Source organism: Panicum virgatum, chromosome 6N (genome assembly GCF_016808335.1).
Source record: "Panicum virgatum strain AP13 chromosome 6N, P.virgatum_v5, whole genome shotgun sequence".
Lineage (NCBI taxonomy): Eukaryota > Viridiplantae > Streptophyta > Magnoliopsida > Poales > Poaceae > Panicum > Panicum virgatum.
In genome coordinates this window covers 33,652,146-33,673,747 of record NC_053150.1, presented here as the reverse complement: position 1 = coordinate 33,673,747, position 21,602 = coordinate 33,652,146, and the positions used below count along the sequence as shown (strand labels likewise).

General features: G+C 46.3%; 1 pseudogene; it reads left to right on the top strand.

The window, feature by feature from the left end:
- The first annotated feature begins 16,757 nt into the window (after window positions 1-16,757).
- LOC120677337 lies at window positions 16,758-17,972 on the top strand (annotated as a pseudogene).
- The last annotated feature ends 3,630 nt before the right edge of the window (window positions 17,973-21,602 follow it).

Sequence of the window (21,602 nt, the reverse complement as noted above, 5' to 3'; positions counted from 1 at the left end):
GGAAAATATCTCTCTTCCCATCACAAGTGATGTATAGGTGAGATGGTAAGAAAGGTGCACGTGACACAAGAAGTCCCAAGTTTGAATCCCAGCCACCACCGCATGCATATTTTTGACAAAAATGAATGCCATTGGTACCGGTTGTGTTACCCGGTGTTAAAGCCAAGAGCCTTTGGTCTTGGTTTCGGGGTACCGGTTGGAAAACCGGTACCTAAGGCCCTATTCAACCGGTGCCTAAGGGCCTTTTTCCAGTAGTGCACTCAAGTCATACTTTGAGGTTTCCACAATCTTAATCTTTATATACACTGAAATATATTTGGCATATTTTTTCTGTATCTATAGTTCACAATAACCATAGTGTAGAAGTTTCACTTTTTTATTTGTTTTTGCTATATCTAAAAAAATTAAATGAAATTTTGGAATAAAATAGAAAAATATTTTTAGGAGTGGATGATGGCATCACCCACTCCTACAAATTGATTTCGGAGTTAATACAAAAGAATAACATACCTCATAGAGTCACAAGTGACTGTGTGGTGTTGTGGAGAGGACGGTATGCATGGGGCTTAAACTAAGCGGTTGGAACCCTGGTTTACTTAAGTATGCATATTTGGTTAAAAAATTGTACTTGGTAGTAGAGGGGCTTGTGGTGGTAGCCCGTTGGTTGGAATATTTTCTTTTTTTTTCCTTTTCTGTTTTCGAGTTTTTCTAATTTTTTATTTTTCTAGAAATTGATTTGTAGGGGCGGGTCATGCCATGACCTGCCCCTATAAATGGATTTCTAGGGGCGGGTGTGCCTGTCCTTTTTTTAAAAAAAAAGAAATCATGTATGTCCTGCAAATATTATTTTTAGCTGCGAAAAACAGGAGCGAGTACTGCACCCATCCCTAAAAATACATATTAACTGCCCCGCCCCTAAAAAGTATTTTTGTATGTAGTTTATACATTTTGAATGTCTACGAACAGACCCAAGGACCGTCATTTGCAGTTTGGCCGTTGTGCCTAAACAAGGACTTTGTTCTGCAAAGAGCGGTCATTGCCTCTTTGGTCCACTTCTTCAGAGCTCTCCAAAAGCCTGCGGTGACTCTCTGTAAGTTGATCATGGTCGTTCTGCAAGCTCCTGGAAGTCTTTCTACAAGCATCCTGCTGCGTTGGGGGCATTCAGCTTCCGGACCATACATCCCTTCACGCTGACCATGAAAACCAAAAGAAAAGAAACATGCTTGTTCAGACAAACGGGAATGGTCGATGGATAAACATCAAACATCTAAACGAGTTGATTAACCATTTCCCCAGTGCTATGCATTTTATTTGCCGTTGATTGCTCAAACTTTTTGCAATAGTACTGTTCTTCTATTCCTCGCACACATTGTTATCCACTTGTCCTTGTTGAGCCCAAGTCACAACCCTAATACACACACTACAAGGATAGCCATGCATGCACATCCTAATTGATGGTTGAAGGGCCTCTCATGGTGAACTCCAAGGTAGGTGATGAACCTGATTAACCAAATTCCAGAACTTACCATCTTTTGTCGTTGTCACCAAAAAATAATTTTTTTCACATGATCACATTTACACGAGCTATTGGTGAACAGCTCAAGTGCAATTTTGATTTTTTTTCCTACAATTATTTGGCAAACATGTTGGAAATATGCCCTAGAGGCAATCATAGAGATGATCATATTTCCTTGTATTCATGATTAATGAAGTGTTCCTTGAATATCCATGAAAGGCAACTTGTATTGATTGACAATTATGTGAATTGTCTGTGAGACTCTTTACTTGTATGGTTATTCTAAAGCTGTTCCTAGTCGGAGTTCATGTGAGGACACACATAGATATTAGACTAGCACATGTATTAGTTGATGACTATGTTTCACAAGTCATGGACATGTAGATGTCAAACTAATAATGTGGGCTCCTGTGGGACATGAGTCTGAACTGACCCAACACGAGATGATGACTTCTCATTACACAATATGTACGCTGTGTCCTAAGACCTGAGATCGTGGTATGTACTCAAAATGTGAACCGACTTACTTAGGAGCCATCAAACGCTGCACCGTAACAAGGTAGTCATAAAGATGGCTTTCGGGTCTGTCAAGAAGCATGATGTGAGACATAGTCGGTCAAGATAGGATTTGCCCCTCTATACAAGAGAGAGATATCTCTGGGCCCCTCGAGTGATTCGGATCAGGAAATGCATGGCCATGCTGGGGTTAAGAGTTAACCAAGGATTCCGAATCACAGGATCGAGAAAGAGCGGTTCGATTGCAGCTAGACCAAATATCGTGAGGCAAAAGGAACAACATGTATATGATATTGTGGCGGCTCGTCTGATATGATCTTTGTGTGCGTATAGGAGTTGACATGTCTTGCTAGAGGCAACTGTCTACTATTGGGCCGAGTAAGAGTACTCGGGCCATGTCTATTCGCATGTGAGCCCATAGGGTCATACACTTAAGTGAAAAAAGTCTGATAAGGATGAGATCCGAATTAGACTGAGCTTAGGTGTACTAATGGGCCTTTTCGGCCCAAAAGGGGGTACCCAAGGTCGGGCCCAAGGCAGCCCACCTTCGCGCCCAAGCCCTAGGTGTGGATACCTTGGATGTGCCGCATCTGCTGCACAAGAACGAGCAGCACGTGAGGAGGTTCTCGCAACTGCACTGCCGGCTTCCATCTGTTCGACTACATCGACGCGCGACAGAAGTTCCGCATCCGCGCGTCTATTGGTAATCCCGTGATCTATAACTGCAGTAATCCTGGTTTATGGGGTAGAAAAATTTTGTTCTTGCTACCCCATATTCCTACAACACAACAGTGCAATATCATTCCATTTAGTATGAGGTACTGCTCCCTTTTGCGTGAGAAATAAGCACTCCGATCCGAATGATTTGTGCCCATTCAAGGTTTCGAGATTTAAGTTCCTAACTATTGTACCGCCTATTTACCAAGCAGATTTTCCATGTTGGTGCAGCTATCCGCTGATTAACTTCATCTCAGATCAAATAAAGCAGCATTCCACTACTACATATTAGGTCATTAGAAGCGCCTAATCACCGCCGGTTCGTTTCAAACTGGCGGTGATAGACTATCACTGCCGGCTCCCTTTAGAACTAGCGGTGATAGTAAGTATCACCGCCAGTTCATAATACGACCTGGTGGTGAAAGGTACAACAGGCATCACCGCTTGGTCATATTACGACCCGGCGGTGATGCCCGCACACCCTAGATATTTTTCCCACCCCTCTCTGTACTCTCTCTCATTCTTATCTTCTCCACCGACACCTCTCTCTCCCCCTCGATCTCTCCTCCTACTGCTCTTGCCTCCCTCCCTCCGCCTGCCTCCCTCTCCCCACCGACACCTTCCTCCCTCCCCCATCGCCGCGCCACCCTTCCTTTCCCTCGTTCCCTCGACGGGCGTGGTGTGCGGCAGTGCGGGGCCATGGCGCCTCCCTTCCCCTCCCTCCCCCACCGCCAAACCTTCCTTCCTCCCCCTCCTTCCCTCGACGGGTGTTGGCGTGTGGCGGAGTGGGGAGCCGCGTGCACGGCGGCTCGGGGCTGTGGCGCCGAGAAGCGGCGCCTCCCTTCCCCTCCCTTGCCCCCACCCCTTTCCCCTCTCGCGGCAGCGGCATGGCGCTACACGGTGTAGGGCTGCAGTGTGTGGTCGCGGGATGAGGTGGCGACAGGACCGAGCTGCGACGCGGAGGAGCTTGCGGGCGCCCATGGCGCCTCCCTTCCCACGCCCCTTTCCCTTCTCGTGGCACGCGGCGGCGCTTGACGTGGATCACTGCCGGTTCCATCACTATCAACTTTGATCCAACAGGGACCAAAACCAGCAGTGATGGCATTTTACAACCAGTGGTGATAGTCTCTGTTCTACTCCATCCGTTCCAAATTATAGGTCATTTGACTTTTTTGACACCAAGTTTGACTACTCGTCTTATTCAAAAAAATTATGCAACCATAGACAAATTTAAGTCATTCTTGAAAAACTTGTATTGATAAAGCAAGTCACAACAAAAGAAGTGATATATTGCACAAATTTTTGAATATAAGACGAGTGGTCAAACTTGGGATCAAAAAAGTCAAACGACCTATAATTTGGAACGGAGGGAGTAGTAGTGTTCATTACTTCATCTTCATCAGTTATGTTATTCTCTGATTATGCTTCGTACTCCGTACCATGTCGATCTTTGCATTTCAACTCTTTAGGCAGTGCATCCATAAGAACTAAATAAGCTTGTTGTAGAGTAAAGTGAAAGAGAGAAAGGATTGAAGGAATGAATGAATCCATAGATTGATTGGGGAGGATTACAGCCTTTTATACATGCCCAAGGGGCCAAAGGGGCCGAAGGGACACACCCCTTCTGTTTGATCCTTTCGTGGATGATGATGTCATAAATCACTAACTAATTATTAAATACAGGAATTGACCACTAATTCTATTTCTTCTTAACACTCCCCCTTGATCAATTTCTTCCTCTTGTAGTCTTGTAATCCTCATTCATTTTTTGATTGTATGGAAAAACTCCTCAAAAAACCCTGTGGGAAAAAAATCTGAGGAGAAACCTATTTGTGTATGGATATGTCATTGAAAAACTCCTTAAAACCCTTTTCGGGAAAATAGGAGAAAATATTGATATGACATATATGTGCTGATACTCCATTAAAACTCCTTTAAAACCCAGTGGGAAAATATAAGAAGAAAATGATATGGAATATCATTGATTGCAAATATATATGAGAAAAACCTTGAAAGGAAAACTCATAAGTAAGTTTGAATGTATTATGATATGTGGATCATGTTTGAATTAATTCTCCCCCAAAACCTGATGGGAAAAATATGAGGAGAAATCATATCTTGAATATCTTCTTAAAACTCTAGTGAGAAAATAGAAGATATGATATATGCAATATGTCTTGAATATCCCTTTAAAAACCCTGGTGGGGAAAATATGAGATATGACATAAAATATTGCCTCATTAAAAACCTATGTATGAGAAAAACCTTGATAGGAAAAACTCATTTTAGGAAAAGAGTACAATTATATAATCTGATGATTATGGTTGCTTGTATGGTTATGATTCATAGTGTCTCCCCCAGAGCCTTGCAAATCTCATGATTTGGTTTGCAAGGTTTCTATTTCCCCATAATATAGTTTAGGAGCAATATATTTTATGATTTTGCCATTTATATATCCTGCATTCTTTTGTACAAATGCTTTCTTGAAGAAAAACATTATGATATGTAGATAAGACTTTTTTATTTGAAAATGAGAGCACTTCTCCTTAATTGCCACCTTTCGCTTTGACCTAATTTGAGTGTTTGTTAACACTCTGCCTAGGACTTTTTGGTCTGGATCCAGTTAAAGGTGTATAGCAATTTTCAATAGGAGTATATGTCGACAAATTTGTAGTCTTAATATGATCGACTGATCATAATCAATATATATCTTGTGAGAGATTAACCCTTTTAATCCTATGTCATTTCCCACGACCATAGAATTAGGGTGTTCCACGACCCAGTGCCTAATTTACGTGCACATATACTGGGCTTCTGAATGCAAAACATTCATAGGCTTTGGATTCGAATAAATCCATAAAGTGTCTAACAACATTTATGATATTGATTTGCATTTACTATCTAGGAGAATGTCTCCCCCTATTTCCGTGGATGTTTTTATTAAGTTGAATTCCTAGCTTGTGACCATACTTCTCCCCCTCTTATTTTGATATGGGAGTTGAGTGATAATTTTAAGTGCTTCACTCTTTCTGGTACAATAATTGTAGGAATTTTATTTGATGACACTTTTAATTAGTAAATGTATTTGGCAGACTATTTGCAATGTGTTGAAAATAAAGATATTCTGAAATATTGGTTCATATATTATTTGTATATACGTGGATATGAGGATCGAATGTGATATTCTTCTATAATTTATAATTCTTGGCATTCTGTGTGTGGTATTAATCTCCCGTTAATGCCTGAAATTATCCTCAAAATGTAATCAGCATACGGGCTTATAAATAAATGAATTAATTCCTTATGAGTGATCCAAGACATTTTATGAATGACGGATAAATATCTTATATGGATCCTCAATGCCCATGGATATATGCTGCGGTAGTGATATCGGTATGTGTAATGTAACCGACACGCCGATAGGAAATATTTGGCTGAGGCCAAGATTCTACGTACTTACTGCAATGAGGGGTACCATTTTGATTGCAGCTATATGAATTTAAATTAAGTTTACGGTGTGTAAGACCGTATGATGCCAACATGATGTTGACTGCACTTCTATGATAATGGTCCTATCAAGTAAGTCATATGATGCCAACATGATGTTGGCTGCACTTCTATGATAATGGTCCTATCAAGTAAGTCATTTTCTTGGTAAGAGATTTGGCTAATCCATTTTTGTATGTACAAAATATTCCTCATTAATGCCTAGAGCCATACAATAATAAATCCTGATGAATTTGATTGTGTGTTCTAGATAATATACTCTTTAGTTTGATAATTTGAGCAAATAATCATGCTTAGCATGATTTCTTGTGGATAACAATACATACGAGACCATCTAGTTGATGCATCAATAAGTACCATGAAGTACCAATTTGGTCCGACTAATGGATGAATAGACCATAAATGTCTCCTTGAATGCGTTCAAGGAACTGTAGTGGTTCAACCTTGACCTTAAGATAAGAGGTTCTTAAGATTAATTTTCCCATGGCACATGTTGTGCACACAAATTTAAAGATTTGGGAAATTTTTTGAAATATTTATGTGGTGACCAATTGAATTGCCGAAAAATTTTATGTCATCCATATCCAAGGATGATTAAGGCGATGATGCCATGTCTTGAGTATATCAAGATTCTGAAAAATTATCTTGTACGCAACATTTCCACGGATTTGATGTATGTGTAATACACTCCCGTTGATGCTGAAGGAATTCTTTCAAGCATTTGCTTGATATATCGAAAAATTTTATGATGAATTGATATTCATTATTGATGTCATTATGTATTTCCACATGGAAACCATTGTTACGGATATATTTTGTAACTCAATAGGGTACGCGTTGAATTAGGATATATGAGTGTATCCTCAATTTCTAATTGGGTACCCATAGGGAAAATTAATGTGCCTCGACCAAAAATCAATTAATCACAATATCGCAGTATACAATTTGTGTGAAATTTCATTTACTCTTTGTGGGAGTTTGGAAGTATTTAGTTTCCCTAAGTATGAGTGTTAGTGGTGCCATGTCCACTAAATGGATTCCTTCCTTGATTGGATTGTTCCTGTAGGATAATCCTTGACAATAAATATTTACCACACAATCTAAATATGGCTAGATAATCAAGTTTCTGGGGATTATGGAGATTAGGTTGTGTCTCCAAAATATGTCGTTGAATTGAAATTCCATGACTATGTTGTTAGTGCTCAATAGTTTGTTCCACGTGATGGGATCTCCTCATTATCATGTTCTGTAGAACATCTTCATTGTGTTCCATAGGAACATCTTTGGAGCAACTAATATCAATGGGTTGAGTACTGAAGTGAGCTTCGAGCTCATCCCCTTGAACTTGTTTGCCAACGGATTTCCAATATATGTCAACCAAATGTTTGGTATTTGTTGTACTTTTAGTGATATGATTGTGACAATCATATGTTCGACAAAACTTGAAAGTGTCATGTTGAGTATTTGTCTAAAAGTGTCTTTGCCTTTGTTAGGACCCTGTTTTGTGATGATGCTTAGTTTTCCCTTAAAATTCAATTTGAATTTCGTGCCACCAAATCTTGTTTTGGTGTTCTGATCATTGTATTTATTTTCTAGTAGTAATACTGAGCCCTATTGGGCGTAGTTGATGGTTCTTTGTTAAGAGCTCATCTTATTTCTTCTACTTTGAGTAGATTATATATGAGATCAGAATATTGAGCATAGTTTTGCTAACGGTATTGCTGCTGCAATAACCTATTTGAAAGGGAAATAATGTCCTTTCGATCATTTCTTCATCATATATAATTTGGTAATAAAACTGAAGCTTGGGCACTGCAGAATTGTATTCTGCGATAGATTTGAACTTCATAGGACGAAGTAGTGACTACTCACCATGTTTCTGACAAATAATTGTCTTTTGTTGATCATAGTATTATTTGAGTGCAACCCAAAATTTGCGTAGATCCTTTTCCATAATTCTTGAGATTTGGATATAAATGATGTCTCAAGAAATGATGTGGTATATTTGGTTATGTCTGGAAAATAGGCTTTTGGATTAGGTTTATTGACATCATCAATAAATTCCTTTGTTGTTAGCAATATTTTAATATTTATATCCCAAGACAGATAGTTGTGACTATCTGCTGCAATTTCAGCAAAAATTTTTGTTGACTAAATGTAATGCCATTTTTCTACATGAAATATCATATGGTAAATTTAAAATTTTGTGTGTGTAATTTTATGCAAAGTAATGAAATCAAGATGATTCTTGAATTATAATTTAAGGTATATTTATTGAATAGTGCAACTATATTTGATGGTTTTCCTGTGGAAATTAATGACTTGATAGTCATATTTTATACAAATTTAATTGTATAGAATATTTTGGATATACACATTATAGATAATCATCATAAGATGTAGACCTTTAGTAACGGGCAAGTACTTGCTGCCTAAAAACATGGTCTCAGGGCAAATAAATTCTTAAAGAATTTATCGCAGCCAATGCCTAGGTCTCCGTTACCTTGTGTTTTTCCAAAAATTCAAATTTATATTTAATTTTGCATAACTCTACTTGATGTAGAATATAAATCAAGTGCTATGTTTGTAAATATACAAATAAAATAAATAGCACATGAAGAGATTGTTCTAAAATAATATTTGCATAACCAATGTGAGATCTACGGATCACATATTTACAATTACTACGGTAATTATAACTATATTATATTGGTGCTAATTTCTAAATTTGATAGTCTATATAGCAATTTTCAAAAATTATGCAAATTCATAATAATCTGAGGGCTAAAACAGAACAATCTAGAGCCTCAAATACAAACACGTATGACCCGATACTTTGAAACATGTAAATATATATAAATTTGAAGCCTAAATGAAGGATTGCATGGGAGAGAATGGGGGCTCTACTCGGTTTGGGCTGGCGCGGCCTAAAATGGCCTATGTCGGCCTGGCTCGGCTTTGGCTCGGCCCACTGCGGGGGGCCGGCCTGCCGGCGGCCCGGCTCAGCCTGGCGCGCCTGTGGGCGGCCTGCCGGCGCGACCTGGGAGCGGCCCAAGAAATGGCCCATTTGCCGGCTGGCCTTTGCTTGGCCCGATTAAATTGAAGGGAAGGGGTGCCTCCCTAGGAACCGCCGCCGCCCACCCCTTAGGGGCGCCGCCGCCGCTCCTATGGCGCCCCGCCGCCGCCGTTGCCGGTGGTGGGCTCCACCGCCGCCTCCCCTTGGGGGCCGCCGTTGCTGGCCCTGGATGCCGCCGGCGCCATGCGCCGCTAGCGCCGCCGCGGGCTGTGCCCATCGCCGCCGTGCATAGTGCGCCGGCTGATGCCAGCCGCTGGCCTTGGCCAGCGCTTCAAAGTCGGAGGAGAGCCCCAGGGCAGCGGGCCGTGGCCGCCTGTTCCCCTATGCGCCGGCTGTTCCCCTATACACAAGACGATTGGATGAGATCCTCAGCGCGGTGGGGCTCCTCGGTTGAGAAGAAGGGAGGAGAGCCTCTGTGTGCGACCATGGTGCTGATGAAGTCGCTGGAGGCGTCACGGGTTGGGCGCTGCTGCCGATGGCGGCCATCGACAGGTCGCTTGGTGCAATGAGGCCGACAGTCGAGCAGGGTTTTCTCGTCGATGTCGAGGAGTCGGATGGCGAGGCATCCATTGTCGGCGACCACCAAGCGGAAGGGCAAGAAATCCAGTGTCCAATTGAAAGAAATGTAAGTTACTAATTTCATTCTTACACTGTGGTACGAGGCCGACAGCCCTCCGGCGTGTTCTCGTCGCTGTTCATGCAGTGCTATTGCAAAGGATGGCCTCTGCATCTTTGTTGCCGGATACTCGTCGAGTTCCATGGAGCGTAAGGCCCTCTGGCGTGTGTCTTCTCGGCGAGATTCCCGAAAACCGAACTCGGCGAGTTCTTCTTGCGCCTTCTTCTTGAACTTAGTAAAGAGACTATGCGTGCGTGATAACGTGTTGTAGAATAAAGTGAAAGAGAGAAAGAATTGAAGGAATGAATGAATCCATAGATTGATTGGGGAGGATTACAGCCTTTTATACATGCCCAAGAGGCCAAAGGGGCCGAAGGGACACACCCCTTCGGTTTTTCGTGGATGATGATGTCATAAATCACTAACTAATTATTAAATACAGGAATTGATCACTAATTATATTTCTTCTTAGCAAAGCTAACAAGATTCGTACTCATCAACAGTAAGGTGCCAGCCATACTACATCTAGTTAGAGATCACACCAGATGAGCCACCATCATGTCCTTTGCAAAATCAATGTTCCAATTTCTTAACTATACTAGGTCTACGCCTGTGCGTTATTACGGCTGAAACAAATTTTCTCACTTAGTATTAGTTAAGAATGGTGCATAATGCCACACATCTCTCCTTACTTCAAATATTCCAAACAAAAAAAGGCGGGATCATCGGGGCTTACGAGGATGCAGCAGCGGCGGGTACCGAGCTCTCTACCTCCTCGTTGGCCGCATCCTACTTCCCCTTGGGCACGTCGTCCGGGTTTTGATGGCACTTGTTGCAACTTGCAATGCGCCGCCAAGTCCTCACATGCACCAGCGTTGTTCCCAATGCCGGCGGGCCCAAGGCACATCACCAGGGACTCCTCGTGGTGCTGCTGCTCATGCGGGATACAACACCACAGCGGAGCCCGCGGGCCTTGATGACCAGCTAGGCCGGCCGAGGATGCGATGCGGAGGGGCGATGAGCAGAAGGGCGGCGGTATAGCCGGAGGCCTGAGCATATTTTTTATTAAGAGGGAAGCAAAATGATCATTACAAATCTTAATAGACAGATGCTATTAAGGCGGATACAGAGTACCACCAAACAAGTGGCGGCCAACCAAACCACAAACAAGAACATCAAGAACAACAGAGGAGGAGACAAATCCGAACTCACAAACCTAGACAAAAATCCAAAACTAAACCTACTAAAGGAAACTACAACACCAAGGAGCGAATGTCTACAACGCGAACAAGATGGCAAAGCATCCACCCGACCAACTGACTATGGCGGCAAAGCATCCGCCCGGAGTGAAGTCCAACCATCGACTCTGACGGCAAAGCATCCGCCAGAGTAGCATAGCGGAAATGTAACCGCTGAGAAAGAGGGGCGGCAAAGCATCCGCCAACAGATGACCAACGCAACCTTGGCGATGTAGAGAGAACTATGCGAAGGCAGGTGCAGTGGATCCTCCCCGGGAAGAGCGGGCAACCACCATAGATGAGAGTTTCCAAGACAATGCCTCCAGGAAGGGGAGGGACACAAAGAAGCGCCGCCATCGTCCGACTGACATGGTCTAGGTTTTCACCTGGAAAACTCATCGAACAGGGAGGCATAGGGGGAATGAGTGACGCCTTCAACAAGGTAAGTGATGCCCTCGGGCGTCGCCGTCACCGGTCCGCAAGCGGACCAAGGCTTTCGCCTTCACCCCAAACCCAACCTAGAGCCAAAGACAACCGGAGGCCTCCACCCCCCAAGCTGACAGCCGACGACCGGCAACCAGACCGGTGGCGCGAGCACATGAAACGGCAGAGGCGCGGCCAGGAGCCCTTGACCCGACGAGGCAGCTGCGGCGCAGCCAGGAGCATTCGGCCAACCGGGGCTGCGGCGGCATGGCAGGAGCCCCCGGCCACCCGAGGCAGCGACAACGACGCGGCCAAGGGCCCCCGGCCACCCGAGATGGTGGCGGCGCGCAGCGAGCCCCCACCCGAAAGGTGATGGTTGCCGCGGCGGCGCCTCCCCGAGCCGCCAGCGGCGGTGCGCTGCGAGCCCCCACCGGAGCGGTGGCAGCGGCGCGGCGGCGCGCCCAGAACCGGCCAAGGGAGGCCCGGATCTGGCGAGGCCGCGGCCGGAACCGGCCCCGAGGGCGGCGGCGGCGCCCACCCGAGCCGGCGGAGATGCGCCAGATCTGGCCGTGGGAGGCCCGGATCCGGCGAGGAGGAGGCCGGATCCGGCCCCGACGGCCGGCGGCAGCGAAGAACGGTGAGGTTGTAGGGCCGGAGGAGGTAGGAGGTGGGAGAGAAAGGAGAAGAGGAGGGGGACGACGCGGGCGGAGCCGACTTCGGCTCGGCCATGGGCCGCCGCCGCCGCACGGACAGTTGCCGGCGGCGGCGACTGCCCCCGGAGGCGGCCCGGGGTGGGCGGCTGACGGCGGCGCGGGGCACCCCCCGAGTCGCCCACGAGAGCGACGCGGGGGGGGGGGGGGGGGAGGGGGGAGTGACAAAGAAAAAAAGAGGGAAGGGGATTAGGTAGGGGGCGAGGGGAGCGGATCGCGCGATCTAATCGAAGGCGGTGCATGGGACGGTGCGGTTTTCATTTTGGCAGAATGACCAAGGAGGGAGAGGGCCGGTGACACACCAATTTTTTATATTCCAATTGGTAAACCTGAGACCTTTTGTCTTTTAAGCTAAGATGTGACGGTTGTATAATAGTCGCTGTGAAAAGTAAAGTTCCAAAATGATTTTCAGCCTTCTTTTCTTTGGCAGCTTATCATAAATTTTGATAAGCTGCCAAAGAAAAGAATGTTGAAAATCAGATACTTTAAAATCTTCATTAGCTATGTGTAACATCCCGAAAATTTACCAAATCAAATCACGCGCTAATAATTTCAAAATCTCATTTCAATCGTTGAGCTCAGTCCATTCAAAATCGTTCCCCGCCCGATCTCCCGATCTCCCGAAAATCTGGTCCCGACATCCAACCGTTGTCCCGTCTCCCTATTCCTCCTCGTCCTGCGTGCCACGCCCGACCGGCGCGTGTGTGCGACCGGCCGCGGTCGCCGCCGCGAAATCCGCCGAGCGATCTCTCTTTTCTCTCTCTCTTTTCCCTTTTTCTTTTTCCTCCATTTTCTTTTTTTTTCCTTTTCTTTTCCTTCCCTCTCTCTCCTTCCTCTCCTCTGCCGCGCTCCCACACGCGCGACGCGCGCCACATGCCGGCCACCGCCTCCCCCGGCCGCTCCCCGCTCCTGTCCACGCTCCCGGCCGACCCCACGCGCCTGCTGCCCACACGCGTGCCCCCGCGCGTGCACCACGCGGCCGAGCCACCCGCCGTGCCGCTCGCCGCTCGCGGCTCGACGCCGGGCGCCCCCTGTCCCGCTCGCTTCTGCTCCCGGCCCCGCCCACGCGCGCCAGGCCCTGCTCCCACGTGCACTCGCCGGGCCGCCCGTCTCCAAGCAACAGCGCCACCCCTGCTCACCCGTCCCACCACTCGGCGCTCGCGCACGCTGCGAGCAGAGCTCGCACGGCCGCTGCGCATCGACCTCCCCTACGCCGAGCACCTTCCCAGCTACCACCCTCCTCGCTAAACGCCACCACCTCCCCTACTCACCTCGACGCCCGCGCAGCACAACGCTGGCACCGGACCCGCCACCATTAAAGCTCGACCTCGAGCTCACCGGTCGGCCGTAGCGCTCCCCCACCACCTTACTCCGCCTACAAATAGGCTCGCCGCGCAGCTCATCTCCCCCCACGGCCTCCACCGCCGCTCCTAGCTCCCTCTCCAGCTCCCTAGCACCGCCACCACCATTGCCACCGCCTCCAGGACGCCTGCCACCGCGGAGCCCCCCTCCTCGCTGCGCCCCAGCCCGAGCCAAGGTAGGGGATAGAACCCCCTTGGTTCCCTCTCCCTTTCCCCCCCAGCTCCGGGCTGCCGTCGAGCCCCGCAACGGCGCCACCATGGCCGCCGCCGCCTGCTGCCGCCTGCCGCCATGGCTCCCCTCCCTGCAGGCCTTCTTCCCTGAAATCGAGGGGGAGATCGACCCCACTAGCCTCCCTCCCTCTTTCCCCCCTAACCCCGGCCGCCGCCGTGCCCTGGGCCGCCGGCGCCCCCTCCTCTGTTCTGCGCGTGAGGAGGAAGGAGGGCACATTTGCCAATAACACCCTCCCCTTCCCTTTATTCTTTAAAGAACCCTTCCACTCTCTAATCCTTTTCCAAAAGAAACCCTTCCAACTTTTCTATTTGCAAATAAACCCCCACCATATAAATGTATTTATAAATAAACCCCTACCTTTTTCCAAAATAACACAAACATTCCCCAAAATTTTAATCAGGTCCTTTCACTAATTACAAACAAGTCCCTGGACCCTTGTTTAGACCCTAAACACCTCGTTAACTTATCATTTCATGCGCCAAACAATCTCTGATCGAAATGAAACTTTACCACGCCCTTCTTAACATAATTTTGGCCATGCCATTAGAGAACCGCCCAAAAATATTACTCATGTCCCCATATCTTATTTGTTTCTGATTCGATCTCAACGATAAAACGTTTATTTCTTTTTCTTGATTATGTGTTTGTCTGTATGCGTCGTAGATCACGGTGTGAACGAGAGAGAACCCATCGATGAGTAGTACTGCGAGCAAGTGAACGAGGACCAGTTCCGCGACCCCGAACCCGAAAGGACAGTACGTCAATCAGGACTTCCCAGAAGGCTTCGAAGACGGCAAGTTCAATCCCATCCCTTGATGCATGTTTTGTCCTAGTTTTATAAATACAACCCATTGGCCTGTTTTTACAAAACTGCATACGTTTTGCATGCTGAAAACATGGTTGGATAGCCACCCCTTGATTTGTTATAACCATTCCTTGACCACCTAGATTAATGTCTGAATGTGTTTGGATGTTAATCGCTACTAGAACGCTTAGGACCTTAAACTCGGTACAACTTGTATTATAAAGGAAAAATGTGCGTGTGTGTGGGATGGGAAAATGTGGAGTTTTCGAAAGATGAGTTTAGACAGGATGGATGACATTTCTGTGTGATTTGCCAATTGGTGTGTTTGTACCTGTGTGGTTAAGCAAGGAAGGGAGAGATCCATCTTGTCACAATTAAGGAACGAGTTGGTGTGTCATCTCACCTAACTCCACTATCGTGCAAATCACTTGACCGTTGTATGGGCAACGGCTTAGCATAAACCCCACTAGTTAGTCTGATAGCCATCAGGAGAGCTAAGAGCAACGGGTGACCAAGGAGAAGGGATAGGCTCTGTGTGACTTATGCCCCGGTTAAACCTCGGTGTTAGGTTGACAAACCCTTGGTGGATCCCGTGGTGGCTAGTCAGGTCTAGCTAAGGTGGGTAATGGCTTTGTTGGGATCTGCACCGACACTAAGGTGATCGAGTTGCGGTACTCCACTTGTGGGTAAAGTTGCACACCTCTATAGAGTTAAAATCTATTCGAATAGCCGTGTCCACGGTACTGGGCGAGTTACGGTTTAGTCACACAACTAGTGTTTCTTCTGGGAATGGACGGGTTGGCGTGAGTGGTTTTTTGGAAAAGTGTTCGGCAGTTGTGCCGTGTGCTACGGCGGATGAGGAGTCCGGTAGCAGCTTAAAACTTGGATCTTGTGTGGGTCAACACTACGTGTTACTCGGTACAAGAAAAACTTGCTTTGAAAATCCTTTCTTTCAAATGAACCCCTGCATAAAAATTAGCTTTCCACAAATTAAACCCTAGCCTTATTCTTTGATTTACCCTGTGCATTATATTCTGTTTATACTCCTCCGTGAGTGTGGTTGGACTTGCTGAGTACGTTTGTACTAACCCCATTCTTAATTTTTACAGATGAAGATCCAGACTTCGTTCCCGAAGACGTTGAGTAGAGGTCCCATCCTGCACCCAACTTTGCCTGTGGATAGGGTCACCCGCAGGAAGTTCCGTATGACGCAAGACTCTAATGACCCCCTCTTCATAGTTAATATCATTATGTGGGTGTTAGTTGTTATCCTCGCGATAGTGGCGCTTCACTGCCCACTTCTGCGTAGAGTTGTACAGTGATGTAACATATGGTGTAATAAAAGTGTTATCAGCCTGCTGGGACTGATATTGTATCACTTTTAAGTCTTCTCTTATGAGGATACGCTTCATTATATAGATCATAAATCCATTCATTCATAAGTCTGTTTCTTGTCTATTATATCTGTCTCACATAAAGTTCTCAATTAATTGAGCTCCTAGTAATCGATGTAAGCTTATACGTATTACTACTGTGGCGCGTGAGGTGTTCATTGCACTACTCTTAAATTTTACTCGTACTTAGTTTTATTTTATAATTTTAGATTACTTTATTGGATTAAGAAAATGAGTCTTTTATGTGTATACCATTAAGAAAGTTTATGGTTACATGTATATCACTAAAAAGTTCAGAGACATCTGTGTGCCATCGCGCAAACTTTGTTTTATCTACACGCCATTCCGTCCACCATCCGTTCCAAATTGTAGGTCGTTTGACTTTTTCAACCCCAAATTTGACCACTTATCTTATTCAAAAATTTATACAAAATATCACTTCTTTTGTTGTGACTTTTTATTAATACAAGTTCTTGAAGAATTGTTTAAATTTGACTAAGTTTGTATAAGTTTTTTAAATAAGACGAGTGGTCAAATTTGATATCAAAAAAGTCAAATAACCTGTAATTTGGAACGGAGGGAGTAACAGTTTAAGAACTCTGACAGTTAGGACCCATCTAGACAATTGTCCATCTTGCCCTCAGACCGGATAAGGCCCTGACGTGTCCTCTCCCCTCTCTCTGCTGTGCTCGGTTGCCCGCTCCCTGGCACTGGCGCCGCCGAGCACCACCACCGGCTCTGCCCAGATCCGGCCCAACCCCTCCTCCATCGCTTGTTCTCGAGGTCCCTCGCTGCTCTCCACGCCCCCTCGGTTGCCTCCTGCCGCGCATGGGGCTCACTCGGATCCCAGCCAAGGCCGGCCGGGGCGGGGCCGCTGCGCGCCAGGGCTCGACCAGACCGGGCCGCCGCGCGTCGGGGTGGCTGCGGCGAGGCCAGCCAGGGCGCGGCCAGGACGGGGACGCCGCGCGTCAGGCTGCCGCGGCGAGCAGAGGCAGCGCGGCCAGGGGCAGCTTGCAGGTGGCAGTCGGCCAGGAGCAGGGGCCGAGGCGAGCAGGGTCTGCGGCGAGCAGGGAGGAGGCCGACGGCGAGAAGCTGGTGCCGGTGGCGCCCAACATCCTATCCGTTGAGCACGCACTGGAACGCATGGAGCTCGTGCGCGCCTACGTCGAGAAGGTGCGCGTCAACCTCCGCACCGGCCACCGGCGCCATGTCGCGCACCCCGCTCTCGGCGGGGAACCTCGACTTCGCCGTGATCCACCAGGGCTACCTCGGCCGGCGCAACTGCTACGGGTACCTGGGCATCGGCGACCCCATGCCCAAGATCGGCGGCGTGGCCAAGCTGGACCCCGACTGCGCCGGCACGGACGACTGCACCATGGCGCGGCGGGACTTCAGCCCCGGGTGCTTCGCCAGGGAGCCCTTCTTCGTCCGCGACGACGAGGAGAGGAAAGGCAATGAGAACGATGGCTACGTGGTGTGCTACGTCCACAACGAGCGCACCGCGAGAACCGGTTCATGGTGATGGACGCGTGGTCGCTGCTGCTGGACATCGTCGCCGAGGAGCAGCTGCCCGGCCGCGGCCCGCGTCCCCTACGGCTTCCAAGGCCTCTTTGTCACCAAGGCTAAAAGCTGCAGGCGCAGCAGTTTTCAGATTAAATGTTTTTTACTAGTTGTCATGTCCTATTTTTTATTAACTTCTATGCACTTTTTTTTTCTCAAGCGCTATTTTTTCCATGCTTACGGACATGCATGCTTGAGAAAAAGTTAATAGGGCAGCTCACGGTCACAGCCATGCACGGGCGCATCCTCTGTGTTCAGTCCACAAGGCACGTAGGCAAAAGGGTAAAATGGTCTTTGCCCACCTCAGTTAGCTACCGTTAGCCTTCATTCCGTCTAAAATGGTACATAGGTAAAAGAAAATTTGCACGATGGCACACATGTGTCTCCGAACTTTTTAGTGGTATACACGTAACCATGAACTTTTTTAATGATATACACAGAAAAGACTCTAAGAAAATCCAGTAAAAATACAAAAGAATTCAATGTTGGATACATGTTTTTGTATGATTATTTTACGAAACTTGTTGATTTTTTGTTCATAGTCCCCAATTTATTCATATTTGAATCCTTCGTAATAACATAATGGATTTCTCATCTGGAAGTGGTGGCACTTGCACGGGAGGAACTCTGTTTGGGACTAGGTCCTGAGGACCATCGAAATCCAAATCCTACCTACTAGTAGGATCTGACCCAATGCACATTGAGCAGTGCACGTGCCTCTTAGTAGGGAAAAAAATGAACCCAATGGTCAGATTCAAAAAAAAAATCAATGATTTATTTTTGTGCACATGGAGCATTATGCTGTTACCAAAATTTTCCAGAAATTAAGCAGTATGTGGACAATCAAATATGTTTGTTATACTAAAAAATGTGAATTCAACTTGGGCAAGCACACCATCCTCATCATTGAGCAGAGCAACACTTTCGTGCATGTTCAATTCCGCTGCTGATGAATGTTATTGGCAATCTGCAAATCTCTGATCCTTCATGCTTCAGACAATCAGGAACCAGGACGGGGAACATCAACCAGGCACGCACGCGGCATTTGTAAGTAGGCAATATTGAACTCGTATTTAACCATCTATACACTTGGAACATGCAGACATGTGCTAGCAGACATGAAGCCTATGATGAGCCCATAGCCCGTAGTCCACTTCTTGTTCAATGTGGGCTACGATGGGATGGCTATACAGTTGTATTTGAGGATATTGTGACTTGATTCCCGATGCTTCGCATACTCAAAAGTCGTACTCATTTCTGTAGCAGATTTATAGCTTGGAGATATAAGAGCTCTTGTAGCACTCATGGTTGTCTCAAACATGCTGAGTTTATACCCTCACTTGTTGCTAACCATCTTTCTCGTACTTTCTGAATTATGTTCTCCATTGAATGGGCACATGGCTTGACTTGTGATAGTACGTAGGTTTAATTTCTACAAGAGTTCCCAAAAAAATAGTAATATCGGTATTATGTACTGTTACAATTGTGTACCGCATATTGATAGGGTGTAAGGAACATGGCCCCATTAGGCTATTGTTTGTGATTTTGGTGATTGTGTGACAATATAATCAATGGGGCTAACAAGTTTGTGAGATCACATTTGTAGGGTTTTTAGGTCCTATGGATAAAATCCAACGTGTCCAATTCGCTGTAGAGATGTGTCCAATTTACCGTCGAGATGCCAAACCATAGTGAAAAAGCAGAGATAGAATATTTTTGAAGTGTTAAAATGACCGTTGCGACGAGTTGGACTAATGGATGAAGAAACAGTAGCACCGGTTTAACCGATGACCATGCACCGGTCTAACCGATGGTCACCGGATAAACTGACGCAAAGGCATCAATGCATTGGATAGAGCACATGAAGACCAACTCAAGAAATAACAGTGACACCGGTTGAACTGATGGTCAAGAAACAGTTGTCGGTGTATTCACCATACTATTGACCAAAGAGCATGTCAAGCGGCTAGGAAGCAGGTCTTCAACACCAGTTGAACCGACGGTGCATCGGATCAAGGCATCGGTGCAATGACGTCAGCGCTGCAGGAAGCTGAGAAGAAAAAGCTCAGCACCGGTTGAACTGATGTGGTGTCGGTGCAATGCACCGGTTTAATCGGTGACTACCACGTCAGCAGTCAGAAGGCCAACGGCTAGTTTGAAGTTGTGTGTGATCGCTTGAACCGATGGTACCCCACCGGTTTAACCGGTGCCCTCGCATGAAATAAGATAACTGCTCCAAACGGCTAGTTCAACTTGGAGGCCTATATATATGTCATCCCCCAGCCATTTGAAGTTCGCTGGAGACTTGAGACATCCCACACACACCCAAGAACATCTCCAAGCCATCCAAGTGCACATTGATCAAATTTTTAGACTTAGCACAAGCTTTGTGAGTGTTAGTGCTAGTATTAGCTCTTGAAAAGAGTGAGAGAGCAAGGTGTTGAGCCTTGTGAGCTGGTTCTAGAGTAAACCACCATTGTATCTGGGTGCGCCAGCCTCCTTGGAGTCTTGGTGGCTCGTCGGCACGTCAATGACCCTCCGACTTGGTGTGGAGCGGCGTCGACAACTTTGTGCAGGGGAAGTGGAGACCCCCCCACCCTTCTTGGTGAAGCTCCTTAGTGGAAAGCGGGATCAAGATGACCGTGATTGTGTTCACGGAAGAGACTTGATTGCCGTGCAGCGATACTCTTTGTGAGTGCTTCAACAACATGGATGTAGGTGTGCCTTTGTGGCTAACCGAACCACGGGATAAATCCTCGTGTCAAAGAGTTTGCTTCCTCTCATCCCTCCTTTAAGCTTCCGCATTCCATACTAGCAATCTTTGTGTGCCTTTACTTTCATAGAGTAGTATCTTGATAGGATTGGCTATAGGTTGCTAAACTCTTTTTGGGCTGGGAGTTTCATACTAGAAGAACCGTTAGTTGCACATTTAGATAGCACGTTTTAGTTTAAGTTTTGTGCAAACTAGTTGGAGCCATAGGTTAAGGTTTTAAGTTGCCTAATTCACCTCCTCCCTTTCTTAGGCTAGAGCACCCGATCACTTTCACAGGGACACCATAAGTTGTGTCAAATCAGCTAATGCCACAGTTATATGGATGCATGGCCTATTCTAATGTGGATATAGAAGTTTTACACTCATTAACTAGCTAGCAAAGATTGAGAAGATCTTCAACTCTTCTAGATTGGCAGTTAAATGACCAAATAGAAGTTTACACACGTCCCCCATTCCTCTTTCTCAGAAAGCTAATAATTAGCCATTTTAGCTACTAGCTAGATTGTGGCAAGCAGTAAGTTTATCCCCAACCAAAGCTCTTAGGAAGGATATATTTAGTAACGTTTTGATTCATGGCGTTAGCCACTACAGCATGTAGGATAGATTCTCCACCATGTCAGCAACTTTCCCCTAGGAAACTCAGTTCCTAGGGAAAGATTGTTTTTTTGAAAAGCTCTAGGGAAAGATTGTTTCCCTACAGTTTCATAGATAACCATAGCGCACTTTTGCATTTCTCATCAAAAATGTCCCTAGGAAGATTTCCCTACACTCATCACTCGTCATCCTCTTCCTCAGTCAGATCAACCGCGGGGCTTGGCAGCAACATAGGTCTTGGCGTAGCTTGTTGGGTCAGCATCCTGCAAGGCACCCCCAGCATCACCTTGATCCCTTCCAGAACCCTCCCTTGCGACTCTGCTGCGTACAGACCTGACCAATAGGACATAAACGAACAAGCATGCATAATCACTTCCATAGTATTCCTCAAGAGTTTTTTTTATCGAAACAAGTTTTGTTTCTGCATTTCCAAGTGGCCCAACAGATAGCTGCAAGACCAAAAGTATAAACCTGTTCATCCCAGGGAGCCAATTTTTAACCCACACTCAATATTTTTGGATGTTGCTTGGAGTGTTGTAAGAACCTATACTTAAACCAACAATC